Source organism: Somniosus microcephalus, unplaced genomic scaffold, assembly GCF_052327205.1.
Source record: "Somniosus microcephalus isolate GS21.2 unplaced genomic scaffold, FLI_Smic_1.0 unresolved_chr4, whole genome shotgun sequence".
Taxonomy (NCBI): Eukaryota; Metazoa; Chordata; class Chondrichthyes; order Squaliformes; family Somniosidae; genus Somniosus; species Somniosus microcephalus.
Genome location: NW_028225182.1, coordinates 47,562,770 through 47,571,209, shown reverse-complemented (window position 1 = coordinate 47,571,209; position 8,440 = coordinate 47,562,770). Strand labels below are relative to the sequence as shown.

General features: G+C 53.8%; 1 protein-coding gene across 7 annotated transcripts in view; it reads right to left on the bottom strand.

The window, feature by feature from the left end:
* The window catches only part of mblac1 (metallo-beta-lactamase domain containing 1), a 420,822-nt gene extending 413,963 nt beyond the window's left edge, over positions 1-6,859 (bottom strand). For 2 of the 7 annotated variants that reach the window (XM_085977482.1, XM_085977483.1), the window contains exons 1-2: positions 6,692-6,746; positions 4,421-4,567 (exon numbers count right to left, since the gene is read on the bottom strand). The gene's annotated coding sequence lies outside the window, so the exon portion shown is untranslated. The other 5 variants (XM_085977486.1, XM_085977487.1, XM_085977480.1 and 2 more) reach the window with 5 other exon arrangements.
* Positions 6,860-8,440: the final 1,581 nt, after the last annotated feature.

Here is an 8,440-nt window from a genome sequence, read left to right as displayed (position 1 = left end):
GGGAAAGAGAGAGGAGGGGAATAGGGGAAAGAGAGGAGGGGAATAGGGGAAAGAGAGGAGGGGAATAGGGGAAAGAGAGGAGGGGAATAGGGGAAAGAGAGGAGGGGAATAGGGGAAAGAGAGGAGGGGAATAGGGGAAAGAGAGGAGGGGAATAGGGGAAAGAGAGGAGGGGAATAGGGGAAAGAGAGGAGGGGAATAGGGGAAAGAGAGGAGGGAATAGGGGAAAGAGAGGAGGGGAATAGGGGAAAGAGAGGAGGGGAATAGGGGAAAGAGAGGAGGGGAATAGGGGAAAGAGAGGAGGGGAATTGGGGAAAGAGAGGAGGGGAATTGGGGAAAGAGAGGAGGGGAATTGGGGAAAGAGAGGAGGGGAATTGGGGAAAGAGAGGAGGGGAAGAGGGGAAAGAGAGGAGGGGAAGAGGGGAAAGAGAGGAGGGGAAGAGGGGAAAGAGAGGAGGGGAAGAGGGGAAAGAGAGGAGGGGAAGAGGGGAAAGAGAGGAGGGGAAGAGGGGAAAGAGAGGAGGGGAAGAGGGGAAAGAGAGGAGGGGAAGAGGGGAAAGAGAGGAGGGGAAGAGGGGAAAGAGAGGAGGGGAAGAGGGGAAAGAGAGGAGGGGAAGAGGGGAAAGAGAGGAGGGGAAGAGGGGAAAGAGAGGAGGGGAAGAGGGGAAAGAGAGGAGGGGAAGAGGGGAAAGAGAGGAGGGGAAGCGGGGAAAGAGAGGAGGGGAAGCGGGGAAAGAGAGGAGGGGAAGAGGGGAAAGAGAGGAGGGGAAGAGGGGAAAGAGAGGAGGGGAAGAGGGGAAAGAGAGGAGGGGAAGAGGGGAAAGAGAGGAGGGGAAGAGGGGAAAGAGAGGAGGGGAAGAGGGGAAAGAGAGGAGGGGAAGAGGGGAAAGAGAGGAGGGGAAGAGGGGAAAGAGAGGAGGGGAAGAGGGGAAAGAGAGGAGGGGAAGAGGGGAAAGAGAGGAGGGGAAGAGGGGAAAGAGAGGAGGGGAAGAGGGGAGAGGAGGGGAAGAGGGGAAAGAGAGGAGGGGAAGAGGGGAAAGAGAGGAGGGGAGGAGGGGAAAGAGAGGAGGGGAGGAGGGGAAAGAGAGGAGGGGAGGAGGGGAAAGAGAGGAGGGGAAAGAGAGGAGGGGAAAGAGAGGAGGGGAAGAGGGGAAAGAGAGGAGGGGAGGAGGGGAAAGAGAGGAGGGGAAGAGGGGAAAGAGAGGAGGGGAAGAGGGGAAAGAGAGGAGGGGAAGAGGGGAAAGAGAGGAGGGGAAGAGGGGAAAGAGAGGAGGGGAAGAGGGGAAAGAGAGGAGGGGAAGAGGGGAAAGAGAGGAGGGGAAGAGGGGAAAGAGAGGAGGGGAAGAGGGGAAAGAGAGGAGGGGAAGAGGGGAAAGAGAGGAGGGGAAGAGGGGAAAGAGAGGAGGGGAGGAGGGAAAGAGAGGAGGGGAGGAGGGGAAGAGGGGAAAGAAAGGAGGGGAAGAGGGGAAAGAGAGGAGGGGAAGAGGGGAAAGAGAGGAGGGGAAGAGGGGAAAGAGAGGAGGGGAAGAGGGGAAAGAGAGGAGGGGAAGAGGGGAAAGAGAGGAGGGGAAGAGGGGAAAGAGAGGAGGGGAAGAGGGGAAAGAGAGGAGGGGAAGAGGGGAAAGAGAGGAGGGGAAGAGGGGAAAGAGAGGAGGGGAAGAGGGGAAAGAGAGGAGGGGAAGAGGGGAAAGAGAGGAGGGGAAGAGGGGAAAGAGAGGGGAAGAGGGGAAAGAGAGGAGGGGAAGAGGGGAAAGAGAGGAGGGGAAGAGGGGAAAGAGAGGAGGGGAAGAGGGGAAAGAGAGGAGGGGAAGAGGGGAAAGAGAGGAGGGGAAGAGGGGAAAGAGAGGAGGGGAAGAGGGGAAAGAGAGGAGGGGAAGAGGGGAAAGAGAGGAGGGGAAGAGGGGAAAGAGAGGAGGGAAGAGGGGAAAGAGAGGAGGGGAAGAGGGGAAAGAGAGGAGGGGAAGAGGGGAAAGAGAGGAGGGGAAGAGGGGAAAGAGAGGAGGGGAAGAGGGGAAAGAGAGGAGGGGAAGAGGGAAAGAGAGGAGGGGAAGAGGGGAAAGAGAGGAGGGGAAGAGGGGAAAGAGAGGAGGGGAAGAGGGGAAAGAGAGGAGGGGAAGAGGGGAAAGAGAGGAGGGTAAGAGGGGAAAGAGAGGAGGGGAAGAGGGGAAAGAGAGGAGGGGAAGAGGGGAAAGAGAGGAGGGGAAGAGGGGAAAGAGAGGAGGGGAAGAGGGGAAAGAGAGGAGGGGAAGAGGGGAAAGAGAGGAGGGGAAGAGGGGAAAGAGAGGAGGGGAAGAGGGGAAAGAGAGGAGGGGAAGAGGGGAAAGAGAGGAGGGGAAGAGGGGAAAGAGAGGAGGGGAAGAGGGGAAAGAGAGGAGGGGAAGAGGGGAAAGAGAGGAGGGGAAGAGGGGAAAGAGAGGAGGGGAAGAGGGGAAAGAGAGGAGGGGAAGAGGGGAAAGAGAGGAGGGGAAGAGGGGATAGAGAGGAGGGGAAGAGGGGAAAGAGAGGAGGGGAAGAGGGGAAAGAGAGGAGGGGAAGAGGGGAAAGAGAGGAGGGGAAGAGGGGAAAGAGAGGAGGGAAGAGGGGAAAGAGAGGAGGGGAAGAGGGGAAAGAGAGGAGGGGAAGAGGGGAAAGAGAGGAGGGGAAGAGGGAAAGAGAGGAGGGGAAGAGGGGAAAGAGAGGAGGGGAAGAGGGGAAAGAGAGGAGGGGAAGAGGGGAAAGAGAGGAGGGGAAGAGGGGAAAGAGAGGAGGGGAAGAGGGGAGAGAGAGGAGGGGAAGAGGGGAGAGAGAGGAGGGGAATAGGGGAGAGAGAGGAGGGGAATAGGGGAGAGAGAGGAGGGGAATTGGGTAAGATTGATTGGGTGGTGTTTCTGGGGGATTGACAGTGGATAGACAATGGCAAGCATTCAAAGATAGAATGGAAGAATTCCAGAACATGTTTATACCGGTTTGGCATAAAAATAAACCTAAAAAGGTGACTCAACCGTGGATAACGAGGGAAATTAGGGACAGCATAAAATCAAAAAAAAGGGCATATCAACTGGCAAAAAAAAGCACCAGACCGGAAGATTGGGGGCAGTACAGGATACAGCAGAAGAGGACAAAGGGATTAATCAGGAAGGGGAAAATAGAATACGAAAGTAAACTTGCAGCAAAAATAAAGACAGACTGCAAAAGCTTTTATCGGTATATCAGGAGGAAAAGACTGGTAAAATCCCAAGTCGGTCCCCTGCAGTCCGATTCGGGAGAATATATAATGGAGAATAAGGAAATGGCAGACCAATTAAACTCATACTTTGGTTCTGTATTCACAAAGGAGGACACAAATAACCTCCCAGGAATATCGGCAAACATAGGGACTAATGAGAGGGAGGAGCTGACAGAAATTAGTATCTCTAGGGATATGGTGTTGGGTAAGTTGAGGGGACTGAAGGCCGACAAATCCCCGGGGCCTGATAAACTACATCCTAGGGTACTTAAGGAGGTGGCCCTGGAGATAGCAGATGCTCTAAGGATCATCTTCCGGAACTCCATTGACTCGGGAACAGTACCCGTGGATTGGAGGGTAGCTAATGTTACCCCAATATTTAAAAAGGGGGGTAGAGAGAAAGCAGGGAATTATAGACCAGTAAGCCTTACATCGGTTGTGGGCAAAATGCTAGAGTCCATTATTAAGGATAAAATAGCGGAGCACTTGACAAATGGGGAAAGGATCGGACAGAGTCAACATGGATTTACAAAGGGTAAATCGTGTTTGACTAATCTGCTGGAATTTTTTGAGGAAGTAACTGGTAAAATAGATGGGGGAGAGCCAGTGGATGTGGTGTACCTTGACTTCCAGAAAGCCTTCGATAAGGTTCCACACAAAAGATTGTCATGCAAAATTAAGGCTCATGGGATTGGGGGCAAAGTATTAACGTGGATAGAGAACTGGCTGGCGGATAGAAAACAGAGAGTTGGAATAAACGGCTCGTTTTCAGAGTGGCAGGCAGTGACCAGCGGGGTGCCGCAAGGATCTGTCCTGGGACCCCAGCTGTTCACAATATATATAAATGATCTGGATCAGGGAATTGGATGCAATATTTCCAAATTCGCTGACGACACTAAACTAGGAGGAGGGGTGGGCTCTGATGAGGATGTCAGGAGGCTACAGTGCGATTTGGACAGGTTGGGGGAATGGGCGGATACGTGGCAGATGCACTATAATGTGGATAAATGCGAGGTTATCCACTTTGGGGGTAAAAACAGGAGGGTAGATTATTATCTAAATGGCAATAGATTGGGAGATGGGGAAGTGCAGAGGGACCTGGGTGTTCTTGTGCACCAGTCACTGAAGGAGAGCATGCAGGTGCAACAGGCGATTAAGAAGGCAAATGGTATGTTGGCCTTCATATCAAGGGGGTTCGAGTATAGGAATAGGGATACCTTACTACAGCTGTACAAGGTGCTGGTGAGACCGCATCTGGAGTATTGTGTACAGTTTTGGTCGCCCCATCTGCGGAAGGATGTTCTTGCCATGGAAAGAGTGCAACGGCGATTCACCAGGCTGATACCTGGAATGGCGGGAATGACCTACGAAGAGAGATTAAATAGTTTGGGCTTGTACTCACTGGAGTTTAGAAGATTGAGAGGGGATCTCATCGAAACATATAAAATTATGGCAGGCCTGGACAGGCTGAATTCAGAGAGAATGTTTCCAATGGCCAGGGAGCACAGAACCAGGGGCCACAGTCTAAAAATAGCGGGCAAATCATTTAAAACAGAGATGAGGAAGAATTTCTTCACTCAAAGAGTGGTGAGCCTGTGGAATTCCCTGCCACAGAGGGCTGTGAAGGCTAATTCAATAAATATTTTCAAGAGAGAATTGGATATATTTCTGAAGGCTAAGGGGATTAAGGGTTACGGAGAAAAGGCGGGGACGGGGTACTGAACTGGTAAGATCAGCTATGATCTCAGACGAGGATCAGCCATGATCTCATTGAATGGCGGAGCAGGCTCGAAGGGCCGAATGGCCTACTCCTGTTCCTATCTCTATGTTACTATGAATAGGGGAGAGAGAGGAGGGGAATAGGGGAGAGAGAGGAGGGGAATAGGGGAGAGAGAGGAGGGGAATAGGGGAGAGAGAGGAGGGGAATAGGGGAGAGAGAGGAGGGGAATAGGGGAGAGAGAGGAGGGGAATAGGGGAGAGAGAGGAGGGGAATAGGGGAGAGAGAGGAGGGGAATAGGGGAGAGAGAGGAGGGGAATAGGGGAGAGAGAAGAGGGGAATAGGGGAGAGAGAAGAGGGGAATAGGGGAGAGAGAGGAGGGGAATAGGGGAGAGAGAGGAGGGGAATAGGGGAGAGAGAGGAGGGGAATAGGGGAGAGAGAGGAGGGGAAGAGGGGAGAGAGAGGAGGGGAATAGGGGAAAGAGAGGAGGGGAATAGGGGAGAGAGAGGAGGGGAATAGGGGAGAGAGGAGGGGAATAGGGGAAAGAGAGGAGGGGAATGAGAGGAGGGGAAAGAGAGGAGGGGAAAGAGAGGAGGGGAAAGAGAGGAGGGGAAAGAGAGGAGGGGAATAGGGGAAAGAGAGGAGGGGAAAGAGAGGAGGGGAATAGGGGAAAGAGAGGAGGGGAATAGGGGAAAGAGAGGAGGGGAATAGGGGAAAGAGAGGAGGGGAATAGGGGAAAGAGAGGAGGGGAATAGGGGAAAGAGAGGAGGGGAATAGGGGAAAGAGAGGAGGGGAATAGGGGAGAGAGAGGAGGGGAATAGGGGAGAGAGAAGAGGGGAATAGGGGAGAGAGAGGAGGGGAATAGGGGAGAGAGAGGAGGGGAATAGGGGAGAGAGAGGAGGGGAATAGGGGAGAGAGAGGAGGGGAATAGGGGAGAGAGAGGAGGGGAATAGGGGAGAGAGAGGAGGGGAATAGGGGAGAGAGAGGAGGGGAATAGGGGAGAGAGAGGAGGGGAATAGGGGAGAGAGAGGAGGGGAATAGGGGAGAGAGAGGAGGGGAAAGAGAGGAGGGGAAAGAGAGGAGGGGAATAGGGGAAAGAGAGGAGGGGAAAGAGAGGAGGGGAATAGGGGAAAGAGAGGAGGGGAATAGGGGAAAGAGAGGAGGGGAATAGGGGAATAGGGGAAAGAGAGGAGGGGAATAGGGGAAAGAGAGGAGGGGAATAGGGGAAAGAGAGGAGGGGAATAGGGGAGAGAGAGGAGGGGAATAGGGGAAAGAGAGGAGGGGGAGAGAGGAGGGGAATAGGGGAAAGGGGGGAGAGAGGGAGAGAGGCGGGGGAAGGAGAGGCGGGGAAGAGAGGGGGAGAGCGGACGGGAAGCGAGAAAGAAAAAAGACTTGCATTTCTATAGCGCCTTTCACGGCCACTGGACGTCCCAACGCGCTTTACAGTCAATTAAGTATTTTTGGAGTGTGGTCAGTGGAGAGAGAAAGGAGAGAGAGGAAGGAAGAAGGAGAGAACGGAAGAGAGAGAGAGCGGGTCTGCGGGGGGTTGGGGTTTGCGGCTCTGTCCGCTGCCGGCCCTCGGGCGGGGGTAGCCGGGTCGGGCCGTGCCTGAAGCCCCGGACTGAGGTGAAGCGGGACCCGGGCCCGGCCGCCTGGTGTGCGGTGGCCTGCCCTCGGCCCGTTGTTGTTGCCTGGGCCGGGTCTGCTCCCCCCGGGCCCACCACTCCCGCCTCTCTCTCCAGCCGCCCCCCGGGTGATCAGCAGCCTCACCGACAGGAGCCGGGCCCGGCCCACACTGCTCCACCGCGGCTTCAAGTGAAGCCTCGCCTTTCACCAACTCACCACCTCCCACAGCGCTGCTCCGCCAATCAAGGACACTTTTTTTGAACTGTTGAAATGTGGGAAACGCGGCACTCATTTGCACACAGCAAGCTCCCACAAAGAGCACTGTGATAATGACCAGATCATCTGTTTTTGTGATGTTAATTGAGGGATAAATATTGGCCCCAGGACACCAGGGAGAACTCCCCCTGATCTTCTTCGAAATAGTGGCCATGGGATTTTTTTTACGTCCACCTGCTAGAACAGCCGGGGCCGCGGTTTAACGTCTCATCCCGAAAGATTGCCCCTCCGACAGCGCGGCGCTCCCTCAGTACTGCCCCTCCGACAGCGCGGCGCTCCCTCCGTACTGCCCCTCCGACAGCGCGGCGCTCCCTCAGTACTGCCCCTCCGACAGCGCGGCGATCCCTCCGCACTGCCCCTCCGACAGCGCGGCGCTCCCTCAGTACTGCCCCTCCGACAGCGCGGCGCTTCCTCAGTACTGCCCCTCCGACAGCGCGGCGCTCCCTCAGTACTGCCCCTCCGACAGCGCGGCGCTCCCTCAGTACTGCCCCTCCGACAGCGCGGCGATCCCTCCGACAGCGCGGCGCTCCCTCAGTACTGTCCCTCTGACAGTGCGGCGCTCCTTCAGTACTGCCCCTCTGACAGTGCAGCCTGGTCATTATCACATTGTTGTTTGTGAGAGCTTGTTGTGCGCAAATTGGCTGCCGCGTTTCCTGCAATTACAACAGTGACTACACTTGGGGGAAAAAAAGTACTTCATTGGCTGTTAAACGCTTTGGGATGTCCGCTGGTTGTGAAAGGTGCGGCAGAAACGCAAGTCTTGCTTTTCTAGCTGCCATTGTTACGGTGGTGGAAATAGGCAGTCTTATTTAAGGCGCAGATATGTGGTCGGAAGACGGGCTACAATGTGCGTTATTTTACACCTAAATGAGCACGGTTCATAAACAACAATATTCTCTATTCACGTAAAAACTATTCTATTGGATCTCATTACAATAAATAGTTCCCACTCTTACTGTCTTCATATGTCAAATAATCATCAGTCCCTAAGGGTGACCCCGAGCTTCCGGTCGCCTGTCATTTTAATTCACCGCTCCATTCCCACTCGGACCTCTCCGTCCTTGGCCTCTTGTATTGTTCCACGGAAGCTCAACGTAAACTCGAGGAACAGCACCTCATCTTCCAATTAGGCACTCTCCAGCCTTCTGGACTCAATATCGAGTTCAACAATTTCAGATCATGACCTCGGCCCCTATTACATTTTTACTTGTAATTTTTCCACTCCTTTTCCACACCCCCCCCCACCTTTCCTTTTGTTTCTCTCTCACACCTGGCAGCTATCTCTTACCCTGCCAGTACACTTCACACCTAATCTCAGCCTATTACCATCTCGTCTAGCTTCGAATACCTTTTATTGTCTCTTTTACTTCTTTTGTTTCTTTTAATTCTTTTGTCCGATCGCAGCCCTGCCTTCGATCTATTTTCTTTTCTTTCCAGTTTTGAAGAAGGGTTCGACCGGAAACATCAACTCAAATTTCTCTCCACGGATGTTGTCTGACCTGCTGAGTTTTTCCAGCATTTTCTGTTGTTATATCAGATTCGGACTTTGCTAACAGCAGTCTTTACTTCAGATATTGTAATTATAACAATTAATAATACAGTACGTGTTGGGATAAC